At 32.2% G+C, this 19086-nt stretch overlaps 2 protein-coding genes across 6 annotated transcripts in view; one reads left to right on the top strand and one right to left on the bottom strand.

Annotated features, from left to right (window-relative positions):
• LOC129748421 (calcitonin gene-related peptide type 1 receptor) overlaps nucleotides 1-19086 on the top strand; it is a 473124-nt gene that overhangs the window by 152668 nt on the left and 301370 nt on the right. For all 5 annotated transcript variants that reach the window (XR_008737725.1, XR_008737726.1, XM_055743043.1 and 2 more), the window contains exon 3: nucleotides 6067-6107. The gene's annotated coding sequence lies outside the window, so the exon portion shown is untranslated. The remainder of the gene's footprint in view (nucleotides 1-6066; nucleotides 6108-19086) is intronic.
• Nucleotides 1-19086, bottom strand: part of LOC129741488 (phospholipase A2 group XV-like) — a 64042-nt gene that overhangs the window by 13183 nt on the left and 31773 nt on the right. The gene's annotated exons all lie outside the window — the stretch shown is intronic.

Here is a 19086-nt window from a genome sequence, read left to right as displayed (position 1 = left end):
ATTCTTGTCAGAATCGTTTGAATTTTTAACTGAGATATTTTCAAAAGGTACCTTTGTCTGTTTAGGTTTTTTTGCTTCGTAGCTAGAAAAAGATCGAATACTGACTAACCTTGGACAATTTTACGTTGATCTGAAGAAATGAGGCAACTAAATTTCATCCATCCTAAACTACCATACCCCCCCCCCCCCCCTACCAACCTTTTTTCGGTTTGTTTAACATTAACAATGAATACCGTAGAACACAATCTATCGGCGAGGATGAAGTTTTAATGAAGCACGTGAGCTATTACTTTTTATGTACCTACTTTTAGCCAGTTTGTCTCATCATAAGCCGTTAACTATGATTATTCTTAAATAATAATTTATCGATAGTTTTGCAGTCTATAAGTATTTCTAAGTATCATGTGAATACGTGATTATTGAAAAGGTATAATAAAAATAAAATTGATGAAAAGATACTGAATGAATTTTTTCATGACAAGCCAATTAATGTTGGATGTTCTTTCTTAAAAAAAAAATTAAATAATTAAAAAAATCGGATACGAGAAAACCGTCTAATTTTTTACTTTAAAACGAAAAAATCTGAATCTCTGAAAATTTTCCACATAATAGAGGAGGCAAAATTTAACAGGCACATTATCTGTGTAGCACCAGAGCTTTTTTATCAATTTGAGAGAAGGTTCACTACAGACGGCCAAGAAAAAAGCAAGAATTATCATACACCTCTATATAAATCAGGCTATAAAATCAATTATCAGTTTTTTTCTAGGAAGCAACAATATATTTCTGAATTTTAACTTTGATCACTCAACTCAAAACTGTATGTTGTCTACGATAGAAATGATCAAAGCGAATACACCGTTTGCCATGCTTATAAAAGCTTATTCAAGATAATTAAATTAGTAATTTTCAAATTTTGTTCAAACTTTAACATTTCACCAATTTTTTTCAATGATAATTTTTTTTTCTAAATTTTTGAAAATATTATTTATTTTTGAAGAAATCTCAACATCTCAGCTAAAAAAAAGTAAAATTTGAAATTCTTATGAAAATTATTAGTGAAAACTTGAAAATTTTGCTCGTGTATTTTGTTCGCAAATCTTAAAAAAAATCTATTCTCGATCGATTTATTTCCTCAAAAGATCTTTGAATAGAAGAGAGTCTCCTTTATAATGTGGCAAACTTTCGCAGATGTCGTTTTTTTCTAATTTTTGTTTAAGATACCGTTAATTATATTTTTGATTAAATTACTGACATTTCAGCTGTGTTGAAGACCGATGACTTATGCTTATTAAAATAACACAAAAAATCTATTCGCTTATAGTTGAGTTTCCTAAAATATGAGCCATGGGGAAACGCGGGCCACCTTTAGTATCTTGGATGTGTGATGAAATGAAAAACTCAATTCAACTGTCATCGTCGTAGCTCTGTATGAGCATATATTTCCATTTGTTGTTAACTTGTATTCGTTCCATATGCTTCGTTTGTTTATCAAACTTCAAAATTGTACTAACAAAAATAAACAAGCACCCGCAAATAGCATAGGGTGCGGATTAGGCGGATTAGATGCGCATTAGGTGGGATACCTAATGTTCACAACAAAATTGTATATGCTGATGATCTTAGTGTTTTCTTACTCTCACATGGAAAGGAATTTTTCATGATACATCTAATATATAAAGATAAGTTGGACTATGTTTGTTTGTTTGTTTGTTTGTTTTTTTGTTTGTTTGTTTGTTTGTTTGTTTGTTTGTTTGTTTGTTTGTTTGTTTGTATGCACCTTATACAAATCGACACCGCTTAACCGATCAGCCTGAAATTTGGTACAGTTATGTGTTTGGACCATGGTAAGGTTTTAGTAATAGTTTTGAGCCCCTCCCACCTAAGAAAAGGGACCCTCCCATACAACTTTCGTTTCTATTCCCACGAAACCAAAGTCATGGCACACATTTTTCAAAACCATTTTTTTCCCTTTGGCGGGGATGTTTTCACCATCACCATGGGCTGGGCATTAGAAACGACCATCAAGCAGAGCTCACGTGTAGGTTCTGGACAGCTTATCAAAGCCTGCTTATGATGGAAAGTTTGATAACGAAATTTTCGGCGGGCTTTTTTCATATTCTTCTACTGTTTGTAGCACAGGGCATAAGCACGTGGTTCTTGAATGAAATAATAGTCTACTTTTGGGATTCAAAATACTACTTGCCTGTTAGGAATAAATTGATTAGAACAGTAGTTGTCAAAGTGGTCCCAACCGCCACTGGGGGCGTTGAGAGTCTACAAGAATATGCAGTGTGTAAATTATGGTTACAATGATTCATACTCATTATGAATATACTTCTTCAGTTTTATAATTATTTGAATTGACAACTAATGTTCCAGCTTTAAGAAACCAACCATTTTCATATTTTTGCAATTCCTCATAGAGAAGGAAACTTAATTAAGAGTTGGAAGTTGAAGCCTTCAACTTGAAGGCTGCGATCACAATGCTTTGATTGCCGTGCAGGAATTTATTTGAAAGGAGACAATTAAATGGGCGTTTTCTGGAAAAAGTTTAAACCAAATCAAACGCATGAAAATTTTTAGTAATTAAATCTGAAGTAGTTATTTCTGTACAATTTGATTTCATTGGTCACTCTATAAATTTTAAGTTATTGTTAATCATCAACGTGTACAATTCTACCATCCAATTATGAGAAAATTCAAACCATTTAGTACTTTGAATGCATACGAATGATTTCTAAGGATTTTGATATTCATCACTCTTCACGATAATTCATGGAATAGTTGTGTTAAAAATAAAAAAATTGAAATGTTACTCTAATAACACATTTTCCATAAAATTATGAAATGGGTGATTTCGGTTCCGAGAATATGTGTTTTTTGATAACTACAAGAAGAGTATTGTTGAAATTTCTACATCTAAAACAGCTTATCGTAAAACAGTGTAAAACTAAACAGCGAAAAAAGCACATTCAAACATGCAGAGGAAGCCTTCAACAAGGATTCAGCGGAAGTTTATTCAGATATTATATAAGTACAAAATAAAACTTGAATATACCATTCTATGGGGAGATCATCCTTCTTGGAAAGGGAGATAATCTTCAAAAGAGGTGGTTTACATAAGTTTACAAGCTAGATATATTGGATTTCATTAGATAACACATGAAAAGATGAAAAATACGTTGTTATTATTTGAAGAAAAATTAAAAAGACTAAATCTATTCAAGCTTCCTCAAAAAATGATGGGTTTAAAATAAAGTTCCCAGAATTTTTTTCCGGACGTTAAGGAACCGAAAAAACCTGGCAAAATCCGAGCATTTTATGTCATAATTTTAAACCATAATACCAGGGAATATCCAAGCAAATTTGGTCAAAACCATGGAATTATTCAAAAAAATCAGCGGATGTTAAATCGTGTTTGAGGCTTTCAATACACAAATCAAGATAAAACTTGCCATAAAAAATTCAATGTTGAACGTGAAAATGAAAAATTGTAAGAACTTATTTTAGTTTTTTGTTACATTTTACAAATTAAGTTAACAAATTCCGGCAAAATCCGGGCGAAGAATTCAACGAAATCTGGGCAACCGGGCCGAGCCGGACTTTCCCAAATTTTGTATCAAATACCTTGCAACCTTTAAATGTTTTTCGTAATAGGATGAATGAGCATTCAAGAGAAATTGTTAGCAAACCTCATAACTATTAGTTTAGCATTAATATGGAATGATAAACTTTGTTTTCTTTCCCAATCAAAACTATAAAAAGATTAACAAAACTTACAAAATTTACATGGCCAAACATGGTCAAATTTTTAAAAAGCTTTAACAATTTAAAAAAGTCAAACGACTCATTTTAATTTATATTTTAGGAGAACCCGAGCAAGACCGGGTAAAATTAGCTAGTATATCTATAAGTTACTCAAACGCAACCAATCATTGCTTGTTGGGAATCATGGGCTAAATAAGATGGGGTATCTTGGGCCACCTATATTTCGGGGTTTCTTACATTCATATCTTAAAATATATTTTTCTTATCTGTAAAGTTTTCTTATGCCAAATGAAGAGTTACGAAAAAAAATATTCTTCCAACTATTTAAATGCGATAGAGATGGACATAAATCCTATATGATAATTTTTACCGAAACGTACGCGTAATGTTGAAAAATATCTTTCTTTTGTTTTTTTAATTAAGGATCGCCCCTATAAAACTTTAAGATTTCTTTCGATTAGAAAAAAACTATATTCAAAACGAAGGATTTGTAAACAAATTTGTATATTTAAAGTTGCCAGGAAAGAACTCCGATGTTAGCAAAGAATAGATTCGGATGTCAAAACATATCGATCGATCTATAAAAAAAATTCTCAACCCAAAATGAAGATATTTTTAAATGAATTTTAATTTAATTCAGTCTAACAAGAGTTTGTTAAAGTTGGGTTTTTTTAATTCATTTCTGATGAACTTCAACATGTTCTACAAAAGTTTGAAGCTGAATAACGATATGACTTACTATTTGATTCCTTTGAGGTTATTTTCTATTTTATACAAACAAAACATCCAAAATCATTCGTTGACAGAATTTTTATACAAAAGAACACTTTTTTCATTGTTCCAAATTAAGGGGGGGGGGGGGTAGGGTCTAACGCTTTCAAAAAATTGATTTTTTTTATTTTTTTATTTTCTTATTGTAAAACATTTCAAGAATGTTGTGTCAAATTTTCAAGTCAATTGAAGCAAAACTGTAGAAATTATAGGCCTTTATCTCCTCCAATCTAATATTGCAAGAAAGCAAGAGTAGAAACTTCAAACGCGTTTTTCTCGAAAGCACATTTTTAAAGTCCGTGGACATCGTCATTTGAAAACTACTTATCCGATTCTTTTCAAATTTGGAACATATTTTCTACATTTAAAATACCAGACCCCAACGTTTTTCTTTTTTTTTTACTTTGGAGAGATTTTACAGATAAAAAATGGCGGATTTTTTCGTGAAAAATCGTAGTTTTTACTTCAAACAGCCACACAAATTTCATAAAAAAAAATTTTATGTTAAATAAAAACGTTGGGATCCAGAAAAACATCTATTAAAAATATTTTGCTCTGATTTTTTGACTTTAGATGATTCTGTGCTGAGATACAGTGTCCACCGCAAATCCTGTTTTCTAAAAGGCGTCCTCGAAAGTGCTCCGTCACCGGTTCATTTTTCAATATTTTTCTACGAAAAAATTACTAAATGTTCTTTTAATAATGCTTTGTATAATGCAAAAATTGTTAATTGCAAAAATACATTTGTTTGAACGATAACTCTAGAAAAAAATCGTGAAAATGGTGTTTTTTTACCCGTTTGACAACACCCCCCCCCCCCCCCCTTAATGATTTGGAATCATTGTAAACTGCTTTAAATCATGTACTTTTCAATAATCAGTAACACCTAGAAAAGACTGAAAAATTCTACAAGAAATCAACTTATCTATTTTGCCACTTAAAAGAAAGTCGCTGGATTGGTTTAAGAAGTTTTTTAAGTGTTTCATCAACTTGTAATAATTTATTTTCTTTGCATTAGTTTTTGAAGATTTGATCTGTTATTGAGGGTCATTTTGCATTTAAATTTTATTTTATTTTATTTTAGTTCAGTTTTTGTAGTAAGTTTTTGTTGTATATTGATAAAAACGGAAGCATCCCTAAATTAAAAAAAAAACACTCTTATCTAAACAAAAACTTGTATTTGTGCCAAACTAAAAATAATCTGTATAACTTCAAAAAAGTGAATGAGTTAAATGAGTTTGGGAACCACACTAAAAAATGACGATCCTTTCAATGCACAAAATTATCATATTACATCGGCATTTAATTACTCACATAAAGAATACTCTGCTTTTGTGCAGCACATTAAATGAGAATCATTTCAAAATTGAAAGGTCTTATTTGTTTAAAGGGTGCACGAGGTTTAAACTATTCAACTCTCCCTAGTAAATTGATTTTTGATATTTTCTTTTGCTTTGAATTCAACTTTTATAACTTTTGAGGAAAATATTTAATTTAACCATTGTATTTTCTTATCGATTCCAGATCAGTTCCCGGTGCAGTTTGATCCATAAGGGTCTAAAAAGGTGAGTTTGAAAATTAAACGGATATTTGTAAAATTTTATTTGATTTTTTTTTTTTTTTAAATGAACCTGATCCTTAACTACGATTTAAGATTTTTATTATTTTATAAATTAGAACACTTACTTCCACCTAGCGCTAGCTGTATTTGCAAGATACATTCTCAACACAAAAACTTAAAAGCCTGTTTGCTTTTATTTTTTTCAAAAGCTGTAAATTCAAGTAATGACAAATATATGAAAACAAATTTTTAACAATATGATTTTAACATAAGTTTAATACCGAAATGTATAAACAGGGCCGTAAGAAGAACGACTTCATTGAGGAGGAGGGGAGGGGGTTTGGCGATCTATTTTTTTTTGACATATTCGAATTTAATTTTAATATTTTGAAGTTCTTTTACATTTAAATTTTAATTTATTGCAAAGAAAATTTTGGGCATACATCCAAAATCTATAAAACGATAAAATAGATTGGTATAAAAAAATCCTTTAATAACAAATTAAAGAATTAACTTTCTTCGATAGTTAAAATCATGAAATTTGCTTAAAAATCTGTTCAATTTAGCTTATTTGATTTGAACAAAGAATAAGTTTTTATAAGAAAGCTCTCGATTTGCTTGACAAAAACTTGTTCTATGCTTTGATCGAATAAGCTAAATACACCAAAGTCTCGAGCAAGTTCAAAGATTTGAATCATTTAAGAACCGATAAAAAATTCAATTTCAAAAAATTAAATAGTTGATTGAAGTTTTGCGATTAAAACCTGATACTTGCATCTCGACCCAAATTCAAGTTTAAGTGGATAAAACTGCAATAATAAAAGTATAAATTTTATTTAACGGGATAAAAATGAATTCCTGAATTCCTGAAACCCTGTGAACGTTTTTTTTTATTCTTAAATGAAAACTGACTGATCTTGGTTACTAATTGGAAATTTTAAAATTAAAATAACAATCAATATTATAAGCCATCAATCTCTTGCAATTTGTAATCTGAAATTTGAATATCAATGCTTTACCTGAATTTTGAATCTGAATATGAATTTGAAATCAGGTTCAGAATTAAAATACAGCATTTATATTCAAAACTCAGATTATGCTCATAAATGAGTTTAAATTATCAAGATCATTTGAATTATGGATGTTTGTTCCAGTTTCAATACGATTTCTGAAATGTAAAAAAATGAATTCTGAATTTAGATTCCAGATCAATATTTCGAAATGAGCCAAGAATTGATGGTTTGGGTTTCAATTTTAAGCCATTATTTAATTTTTTTTAAATTTTTTATTTGACTTAAAAAATGAATTTCGAATGATAATTTTTAAAATTAATTTTCAATTCTGGATCGCCATTTTGAAGTTTTGAATTCTGCAAAAAAACTTAGTTTAAGAACGGATCTATTTAATATTTGATCTCAGGTTGATTTCTCAAGCTATGATCATTTAGAGATCGGGCACTTCATTTCGGTGATAACTACATTCTAAGAGTTCGGATGTGCTAAATTTTGGCAGTGTAATGTTGGTAATGAATTTTCAACTAACTTGACTATTTTTTTAGATGTTCAAGTTTACGTGTTTTTGAAAAATTTACGATGGAAAAGGACATGGAAAAAATATTTGTGCACAATCTACTTGGGAATCTTCCATTGTCGACTTTCTGAAATTTGTTTGGACCTTACTGATATAAAGTATAAGAAGACTTACTAGAATAGAATGCACACGTTTTTCGATCAAAGAAATATTTTTTAAAATACACTCGTCTGTAACTGCCCAGGTGCTAAATGATCATAGCCTTTTAAAAGTGTTTTTTTTTTCTTTGTAATGACGTAATTGTAAGACGTAACCAGGAAAATAGTTAAAGAGCACCAAACTTTTTGTACATATCTTGAGTTTATCTGATCAATTGTTTTTTAAGGATATCAAATATATCCCGTTCAAAAATTAAATGAGAATATTTCAAAACACGCCAGTAACTATGCATAGATTTGTTTACGCTTTATGACATTTGTGGAAAAACAAATTCAACATTTTACGATGATCTTGATTAAGAAAACTGAAATACTATAACATCATAATTTTTTTTAATCATCTCACAACAGATATTCCAACAATTTTGAAAAAATATAAAATGAGTTCCAAATTTAAATCCATATTATCATTTCAATTGACCGTTTTTTTTTATTTTTCCATTGACACTCCCAATGTCACAGAATTCAACTCAGAATGATTTGTGCTTTCTTTTTGATCGATTTCCCCCCTTCGATAAGCTATTAGTGTAATTGTGAGAAAAGGATTGAAGGGAAAAAGGTTGAAATCGAATCAAATGATGATGGAAGCAATTGACGAGAGGTCAAACGATAAGAAAAGTTGAGAGAACAAAAGGTCTCGGAAAAAAGAATTTCTCCAAAGGGAAAATTGTCTTAGCAGAAAAAAAAATTAGAAGAAGATTTATTGGGAGCAAAGAACGGTAATTGAAGAATGGCTCAATTTCCTGTCGATAGGAACAATTAATCCTAGCTTATATTTCAGCAAGTTATATTTTATGTTAGAAATCAACAATTGAAAATATTTTTAACGACTCTTTTCAACGTCTATTCCATTTTATTTAAGTAATGCACCCTCATTGCTTTGAGGGAGCTTTATCCATCACTGATGATACGATGACTGTAGGTATTTTTTTTTTGCTATATCATTACTCACAATGATATTGTATTTTCATTTCCACCGTCTACATTTCCCTAAGGACTTGACTAGAGTTCCTGCAGACGGAAGGCAGTCATCAGGCAACAACCTCCCACTTCCTTTTCCAATCCAATCGTAACAGACGTTCAAGTCATCCAGTCAAGTTTGAAGTGTGGTTATACGATTTGATGATGGGTTGATTTTATAATAACTGTCATCAATACATCAAGAGTTAGAACATACAAAATAAATGCTTGTTGACAATCGCGGCTCACATGTTTTTTTTTGGCTAAAAGAAGATTTATTGAAGCTTAAATAATTTTCAAGGATGATACACAATGAAACACGGTGAAAAATAAATTTCTCATAATATTATTTGAACAGGGAAACCTTCAGTAAGTAGTAATAGCTCGAAGAGATAATTTATCGCAACCTCATAAGCTGGAAGCTGAGGCATCATACCTATAAGATGGTATTTTTATGGCTTTCCAGACACCCTGCAAGGTGCGATTTTATTGCAAAGGTACCCTCCCTGATAGCATCTCTATGATTGACTTTCTAGCGCTGCTCATAACATGGTGCCCCCCACTAACAATGAAATGCTGAGTAAGATATTATTATGAATCAGTCAGTGGGGAGTGATGTGGCTGGAAAATACCATCAGAATGACTATTTCACGCGTTGGGGTACGATATGTGTTTACGTTCTTTGGGGGATAAAATGCAAGTTTCCTTTCGGTGAATGAGGGAAAAATACATTCATCATTATTACTTGAGGAGGCGTATTGAAAAAATGGCACGCAAGTAATGTCGGTTAAATCGATGAGCAATAAACAAATTAAACCTAAAAGATTATATAAAGCTTTAAATTTTTCTTTGTTTTTTTTATCAACAATGTGAAAATAATTAAACAATGCGAGCAACATTATTAGCTCTAGACTAAGAGAACGCAATTCATAGCTTTTTTCTAGGGTCGTAAAATCAGCAGGTATGAGAAAGATTGCAGCACTACTGCTGGGCTGGATCATCATGAATGAATTCTGTGATTTAGATTGCATGGATAGTTTGAGAGAGGATAGAATATAAAATAGACTAAATAAATTTCAGAAATTGTTTGGTCATTTAAAAGTTTTACCAAATAAAACTCACATATGTTAGTGGGTATTATTGCATGGATTTTTGTATGTTTTCCCAAATTGATTAAATTATTCAAAATGCTTTAACCGTTGATTTTGGCATTGTTTTTCGTAGGTTAACCCTCTTAAACCCTCAAATATTACTGAAATCGGCGTTAAATCAAAGTAGAGCAATATTTTTTCTCACTTTTAAAGAATAATGTTTTGTAACAGGTTTGTTTAACAATATATACAAAAAACTGTTTAAAAAGCTAAGCTTTAAAACATGTGAAAACTAGAAATGAGCAAAGTTTTCGAAGAATAATTAGGCTGGAACAAATATCAATTTCTCCTTTTGTCGACCCCCCCCCCCCCCCCCCTTCGAAATTTCCAAAAACCCGAAGGGGGAAGTAAATAAAGTTTGAAGTATTTAATGTAAATTTCGAAAAAAAAATTCAAGAATCCAAAAGATTACAAGACGAAAAAAAAAAATTTTGGAAGATAGAAGTTATTTCACCTTTGGTATTCTTGATTTTATTGAATTTTTCAATAAAAAAATTACTTGTTTTTTAGGTTTTGTGCAATGATATTGTATGCAACTTGGTTGCATACAAGTTTTCGTGAATTTTTTCCAATTTATTTGTTTTTCACATTATTTTTTATTGTCCCCTCCCTCGCGATGTTCCAACTCCGAGTGACAAAAGAAGGATTTGAAATTTGTTCCGGCCTTATTTTAGTAAAGTATGAAATCCTAGGTCCATGTGTTTTTCGATTTAAAAAAAATTATTGGGAGTTTGGAAGAGGACTATTTGTAATTTTTTCAATGATGACACTACGGAACATCATTTTTAGTGCCCTTATTTTTATAACTGTTTTTGGAAGATTTTAACGCCCTAAACTCGACTCATTTGCCAGATTTGATAAACCCACCATCCTGCAAAAAAAAAAATTATTTTTAAGCTATTTACTATTTTTAAGGCTGCCAGAATTTTTTCAGCACGTACCCAGGCCGGGCAAATCCAAGCAATTACAATGTTATGCCAAAGTTGAATGAATAATGTTTATACATGTAGGTACATTTTGCTTGATATGATTTTTCCCCTTACGGTCATGGATTACATTTTTACAACTGTTGCGAAACGAATAACTTAAAAACCCTCCTAAGAGCAAGTTCATTCATATTGGGAAAAATTGGTAGAAATTTTGACACTTGTAGCATATTTTGAAAACTTTGCCATAGAAAAACATTTTCAAGATTTATGGCCGTGTTTTTTACAAAACGTGTTCTATTTTCGCATGCTGTGATGCAAAAATACAGTGAGCGAAATAAGAATAGTACCACTATGTGTTTTGCCAATTAAAATATGAATGATTGAAAATCATCAAAAGTTTCTTCTACAGTTTGTTTTGAATTATTTAACAGATAAATCTAGCATAAGCTCACTGTTTTTGGACATTGCAATTGGCGTTGAGGACCAAGAATATGTAAAAAAGGGAGCGAAGTAAGAATAGTACCACTTGTGTTTTTCAACAAAAACCAGATTATTTAAAAAAAAATCAGTGAAAAAAGTGAATAATAATGCTTCTACGAATTATTTGAATAGATAACTGCATTTTAAGGAAATCTCTAGAATTCCAAAGGTTTTAAAAGAGGATTTTAAGAGATGCCTCCTTCGTAGACGACTTTGATATCCTTTCGATAATTTTGACTACTAGATGTTGGTTAGGATCGATCGAAATTTACTGAAAATTACCAGCCTTGCCGAAGAATTACTGAACGCAAATCAAGAAAAAACAATTGAAAAAAAAATATTTTCAAAAAAGTTTATCAGCTCAGGTTTAAATTCGTAGGCTTCCATGAAACCTTTCATGATTATTTTTTTGAAATTTTCTCATAAACTTTGGATTTGGACGCATAAATAAAATAAAATACAACTCAGTTTGTTGTTTTCTGTTCGATCTGGCAAAAAAGGTTAATCAATCCGAAAAAAATCAGGGTTTTCTTTCAATGAAATCCGGGTAACTGGGCACCTAGGCTGGGCCGGACATTTCCCAAATTTTGTATTGATTATAAGGGCAAACCCTGATAAAACTGGGCAAACCCGGATAAAACAGGGCAATCTAGCAAGTTTAACTAAGACTTTAAGTGAAATCATGAGTCTTTTATTTGAAATTAAAGTTATAACTACAAAGCACATGTAGAATCGATGTGATGCAACATAGCCTTAGTTTACATGAAAAATACCATATATTTTGCGTGTAAAAAATTTAAGTTTGTCAAACTTCTTTCAATCCAGATTCAAAACGAAACAGATGTGTTCGTAATCTGGTAAGTTTACTCTCGAGCCTTAGATTCCTGACAGCTAATCTTACAAAGCGTTTCTGTCCTCCTTCCAGTCGATTTATGTGGACATTGTACATTGATTCCCAAACTATATTCACGAGATCAAAACTAGATCCAACCAAACTGACATACAGGCCAGACATACAGATACTGTCTTCCCCACCGAGGGAGTTACTGAACTGGAACGGAGTATTGCTCCTGCTAAACTAAATAATTGAGCATTTTGAGATGTTCACTTTTAGCTTGCATCCGTTCAAAAAACCAGAAAACGCGTCCAAATCTTCGTGAAGTTTCTTACAATCTTCCTTTTTAACGGGTGAATATAACTTCACGTCATCGACATAGATCAAAACGAATGAATCGTTTAGAAAGTCGGGGAAGTTGTTCGTAAACGAAGCAACGAGAAGTAGACCCAAGTGGCTTCTTTGAGGCACTCTATCCTCTGGAGTTTATAGGATGCTTTATAGGATGCAGATAAAGCCGAATTTACGGAAACATATTGAAGTCTACTCTGTAAATAGGATTTTATCCTATGAAGGCTACCTCCTCCTACAACAACATTCGATGATGCCTCCAAAATTTCCTTAAGGCGGCATCCATTAATTACGTAACGCAAAAAATGCAGTTTTTTGACCCCCTCCCCCCCCCCCCCGTATGTCACAAATCGTAACGCTACGACGTACCCCCCTTCGAGAATTACGTAACGCTGAAAATAACCCCCCCCCCCTATCTTCTAATGTTTTGAAATCCTGATTTTCGAAGATCAAAAAAAGATTTTAACGTTTTACAAAACGGAATTTATATCTTTCCAAATCGCTTCTTAGTAAGTTATCAATGACGATAACTTTTTGATAAAATAAATTGATTGTCTTAATCCGAGTTGCTCTGTGCTTGTTCACTGATGATATACCTTGTTTACTTTAGTTTGTTAAAGGAGTATAACTTGTTATGCAAAATAAATTCCACTTAGTAGTATTTGTCGGAATAATCAAAATTGCATTTTTTTTAAATCAATTGAGGAAAAAAGTAAGCTTTCCGTCTTAAGGTTGAACTGAGTTCTTGGGAATAATTGAACCTATTATTCGGTTTTCCAACGGTTATTTCACGGATATTCAATCCGCATTTGTCGGAGTCTATCTCAGAATCTTTAATGGGGAATGGTTACAAACCAGTTTCAATCATGTTGAAGCCTACAAATTTTAAGCAGATTTTGGTATGTTTATCATTCTGCGAAAATGGCATGACATCAAAATAGCTGCGATTACGTAACGTAACGATGAGCATACCTCCCCCACCTCCCCTATGTCACAATTAGTAACGCTCGAGCTTATTCCCTCCCTCCCCTAGGAGCATTACGTAATTTATGGATGCCCCCTAAGTACTGCTACATCAAAAGCTTTCGACATGTCCGTATGAACTCAGTCCACTTGAAATCCATTCACCATCCATCATAGTACACGGGTAGTGAACTTGTAAAGAGTTGTTTCGACCTCATAAAAAATCTGTGTTGACACGATGAAATTTTATTTTAAAAACTTTAAACAACCGTTTTACTTTCTATCAACTTTTCATAAAGTTTCGGTAAAGCAGATAGTAAATATGGCCGCTAGACCACTGCAAGCTTTGTATGCAAATTTCAAATTTATACATTTTTACACTTTCAAACCTTTTTTTGGTTGTTTTACCGCTACAAATGGCAAAACAAACTTTTTTTTTATATTTTTGTGTTTTTGACTGCTCATTCAAAAGCTATTTAGCTGTTTTTCCGGCAGCCCGTGGCGTAGAGGATAGCCTTCAAGTCTGCTAAGCTAGCGGGTATGAGATCGAATCCCGGTCACGGCATAAATAGTACACTTTCTGTGGGTTGGTGATTTTAGCATTTGTAAGATGCTAGCCATCATATTCTCATTAATAAAAAAAGAATCTCTTCGAGGAAACATCAAGTTTCACTGAGATCCTGTATGTGTTTTTGTACGTTTTTTGTTTTTTAGCCGTAGCAAAATAAAAAATCGCATTAAACTGCTTTTCATAGCCAATGAATTTGTTGACTAATTAAACCTTGACAAAAACATTTCTTGAAATTTGTGAATGTTCGAGCCAGAAAAACTTGCCATTTTTAAATAATTATCATTGAATCCATACTTTTTTCATTTTGATATTTTATAACTATTTTCATGGAAAACTAAGTTACTACTCATGAAACTAAACAAAAGATAAAGAATAGGAACAACTAAAATAAAAGAAAAAAAAATCATTTCAACCTTATTTGTATTTGCTGGATGATTTAATATGCAAAGTTTTTTTTTTTTTACAAATCAAATTTCCATGCAAAAATGAAACACGTTGCGTAAAATCAGGAATCAACCAAATCATCTCAAATTTTACACTGATGCTTGGTGACCCAAAAGACTTCGAAAAAACAATGTCTCTGATATTAAAAAACTTAAACATAATAAAGCAAATGATACGATACATACTCAACTGTACCATTCAAAGCCGTGCGAAAGGGGAAAGTTAGGGGTTTAACCACACCCTCCCCCCCCCCCCCCTTCCATGAAGATTCTTTTCAAGTAAAATTTTCGAAATAGTAAAGAGAAACTACTTAATCTTTAAATGTGTTAAATACCTGTTAACAAGAAAGTTAGAAATTTTCTAACTCAATCAACTTTTTGCATTTAAACTCTAAATTTGACATCTATAAACCCTACCATGCCTTTAGAATGGGTTTTATTCAAAAGTATAACCAATCAAATTCAGAATTTGATACCAACCATTTTAAATTCAAAATTAATTAATCGAATACTAATTTTATACATCAACAAGTAAGAAACCATGTATCATGACTTTTGATGGTCATCAGAATCAGCAAATCAAAATCTAAAACCAAGTATCCTCTACTTTATGACTAAAAAAAATTGTTTACAAAAAAAAACGTACTGATATGATATATTCTTCATCTAACAAATTTAAATCTCAATTTTATTTTGTGTTTCTTGTTCTTCTAAATGCTCAACACTACTTTTAAAAACATTTTGATAAATTTCACAAGGCCACAAAATAGACATCCTTCCAAGTGCTAGAATTTGAAAGCTTATTTTGACCAATTTGGGTGCCCTGGATCAAAATATCCAATTTTCCTATAAGCCTTTGATTTTTAAACTTTTGCAATTATTTTTAAATCATTTCGCAAGTTTCTGCGTTTTTTTGACAAAACTTTAAAACAAAAACTCAAAATTTATAAATTAAGGTGTAAATCAATTATTAAGTTTCCTCAAGACTCAAACAAGTTTTGAGTTCTATGAAAAAAATTCAAAAGGTGTTTAATTTATGTTTTCCCATTGTTAGTGAAGTTCTAAACCAAATTGAATTTAAGATATTTTTAAACCAAAAATCTAATCGTTTTGCAATGCTGAGCTTTTTTTTCAATGAATTCAATATTTTAAAACTTTATTCAGTAATGCCAGAAATACTTGTGATGATAATTTACCATGGGTGCACGGATTCCCCGCCATTCATCCAGAATCCATTTTTTTGCATGCTAAAGGTAAAAAATAAAGACTTTTATTGATTCAAATGAAAATTTGTGTTATATACATGATTGTTCACTATTGGTGCACGGATTCATCGTGTTTTAATCAAATATTGGACTTTGCAAATTTTTAAAAAGCATTTTTACAAATCTTAACTAAACCAAAGTCGAAACCATGTCTTTCATGTTGGGACATAATGATTTAAATAGCGATTTTTATATAAAGTCCCGTTTTTCATTCCTGGAAAAGAAATATTTCAATTATATCTTGAAATAATGGATTTATTACTTTATTATTTGAAACAGGTTCTTGCAATCGTATATTTATCTGATAAGATCTGATCAACCTCCAAGAAATTGGAAAACGGTTACCGTTGACCGAGTGAATTTTAGGAATTACATGCATCAAGTTATGTCATGCGACGGACAGTAAAAATAAAAATAATGAATCAAAATTGTCAAATGTAAACGTTGATTTGTTTTTCGATTGACCAATATTGCATTTCAATTACCTATCATATCTAACTCAAAAATATTTTGTGTTCTGAAGCAAGTTGAAAACTATTCATTTCTATATAATTTGCAACGGCGAATTTACAGCCATTCCGTGCACCCATGTTGAAAAATAATTTAAATTATTCAGTTTCATAGCAGATGTTTTCAAATCTGAATTAATGAGTACACAGTTCATAATTGATAGGATCGACAGATTTCTCGATTCTCGGGAATGCTAAAATGGCCGGGAAGTGGACACTCTAGACTGCTTAGAATTTATTTTAAAGCAAATTTCTAGTTCAGAATTAGGAGCATCATTTTTAATGATTTATCAAGGACTTACCGGAAAAATCATTGATTTGTAACATTGAATTCTGATTTGTTTTGAAAATGGTGGATAATTTTCTTAGTAAAATTTATTATTTTTTCAGTTTGTGTTCAGTATCAATCGAAAACGTTCACTGAAGAAGGTAGTAAGTTGATATCGAAATACTGGTATATGAACTTTTCATTTACCGTGGTTGAATTAAAAGGAATCTTTCGATTGCTTTGATTCAGTTTGTGTGATAATTATATGCAAGAAAATGTTTAGAAATCAATTTCCTTATTTCTTGTGTATTTTTTGTATTGTTATTATAATTGGCTAAATTTGAATTTCGAAAAACCACCAAGCCACCCAACCCCCCCCCCCCCTCCTCCCATGGACGGGTTTTTCGCACGGGCCTGATGGTGTAATCCACTTTTTTAGTTGAAGTTGATCTTTTAAGTAGTACCCAATAATTTTATGAAGTTACTTTTTTCATCCAATTAATTAGTTTCGAACATATTAGATTAGACTGATTCAATTCTTTCCTCCAGCTCATCTGCCTCCTCACGTGTGTACGAGGATTGGAAAAAACTTTAATCGTCATCCTTGCAACGCGTAATCCTCGTTGGGTAAGGTGGTTCGTTGTTTCTGTCATGTCAGCCTGCCCGGAACAAGGGGTTCTCCAGCGAAGGTCTTATTAGCCGTTGCTCGACTGCCTAGCTCAGCTTTTCTAGAGTGTCGGTTACGGCCTGTTGCTTGTGTTTGGAAGAGCAATTACCCACTGGCTCAATGGAGAGCAACGATACTAAAACCCTCTTTCACTCGTTCTTGTTGGGTTCCTACTTCTTCTATGTCCTACAATCATCCGAATGTGAGGTCGGCATTTTGTTCACTTGTGGTGTCAGGAGAACAAAAAGGGAAACGGTGTTTTAAGAGAAATGGCGGCCGGCGTGGAAAATGGCTGGCAGTTCAATCCTATTTTTGAACCGGTTTTCCACTCGGTTGCGCTGCGAATTTATCCTCTCGAGGGATTCGACCTGCTTGCCAACTTTTGAACCGTACCCACCTGGCAAAATCGGGGTTTGACCTTTCCCTTTTGGGTGAGGTTTTTTTTCGGAACTGACGACGGCATCCTCCTCTACCGTTGATTGTTTGTATTAAGTTTATTCCAAATATGTCTAACGAAATGAGATTAATTTTGCCCATAATGGAATAAAATTAATCGGGTACCTTCCTCGAAAAGTGTTGTTTTTCTTTATCTTCAATTTCCTCGTGTTTTATTGAAGTAAAAACGTAACACAGAAGGAGAAAATAATGATGGTTGGAATCTACTATAGAAAGCATGCTCCTATCACAAGTAGTAGAACTACTACACTTTTTTCACTCATTTAATCACATCTTAATCCGGAAGGAAACGTGTTCACGTGAACACGTTCTTGAGTTTCTTTTCCTGAAGGAAGTGGAAAATCCATTTTCTTTTCAATCCGCCAATCCTGAAAAGAAGTCACGTAAAACTTGCACTACAGCACTTTTTTCCACCTTTCAAAATCAATTACCTCGTTGGAAGTGGATGTGTAATTATTTTTGTCGTACATTGCCAGTAGAATCCCGAATGATTTGAAATGGAGTGCTATACTTCGAACGGAACATGGACTAAGCTTGGAAAAACCTCTTCCTCTACGTAATCCAAACATGTGCTGAGAGAAAATTTCGCATGAAAACTAACATCTGTTTTGAATTTCGGCCAACCAACTGGAAATTCATGATAAACAAAACAGCAGGGGACCCTTAGGGGTGGCCAACCGGCAGAGGAACTACCTTTCTTTGACAATGAATCATTTGCATACCGATGGACCACCTACTGTGTCTAGGTTGGAAGTGGGTCACAAAAACTTCATTGACACTGGATGGGAAGTACCATGAAAGTGATATATTGTTGGTAGTGGATATAGAGCTTAAGATTCAACCAACAAAATACATATATGCAATGTTACATAGAAGAAATCTACTGTCATTGAACCTAGTACCGGATTCAGGCTACTGGAGACTTATTAATGTTTTTAAACGTCATCTTATCTACCAATACACAGGTTGACATTAAAGTTCCCGTCCTTTTTTTTAAATACTTCTACAACCTTGAACTTTTTTATAAACGACTAGCTGACCCGTTGTGCTTTGCAACACCTTCCGGAAATAAATTTAATTTGTAATAATTTTTTCAAATTTAGATTTTAGAGAGCATTTTTTTAAATCAAACCTCATCATACTTCAGAACCAACAACTTTGAAATGAGAGCTGCAACTGCAGTTCTGAATTGCAATTCAAAGATGGTATATATTATTTACTGTAACTTGATCTCTAAACTCGTTTTTCAAGATCTGAAATTTGTACTCGGTACCCAAAAAAACCTTTTTAATTATGGTCCCTTCTTTGAAAAGCTTTTTATCTTAAATTTACATGGGAGCTCTCCCATCTTTTTCAATTTCGTCCCCCACTGCTTGAAGAAGGTAGG

Source organism: Uranotaenia lowii, chromosome 2 (assembly GCF_029784155.1).
Source record: "Uranotaenia lowii strain MFRU-FL chromosome 2, ASM2978415v1, whole genome shotgun sequence".
In the NCBI taxonomy this organism is placed as follows: Eukaryota; Metazoa; Arthropoda; class Insecta; order Diptera; family Culicidae; genus Uranotaenia; species Uranotaenia lowii.
This window is presented reverse-complemented; position numbering and strand designations above follow the sequence as displayed.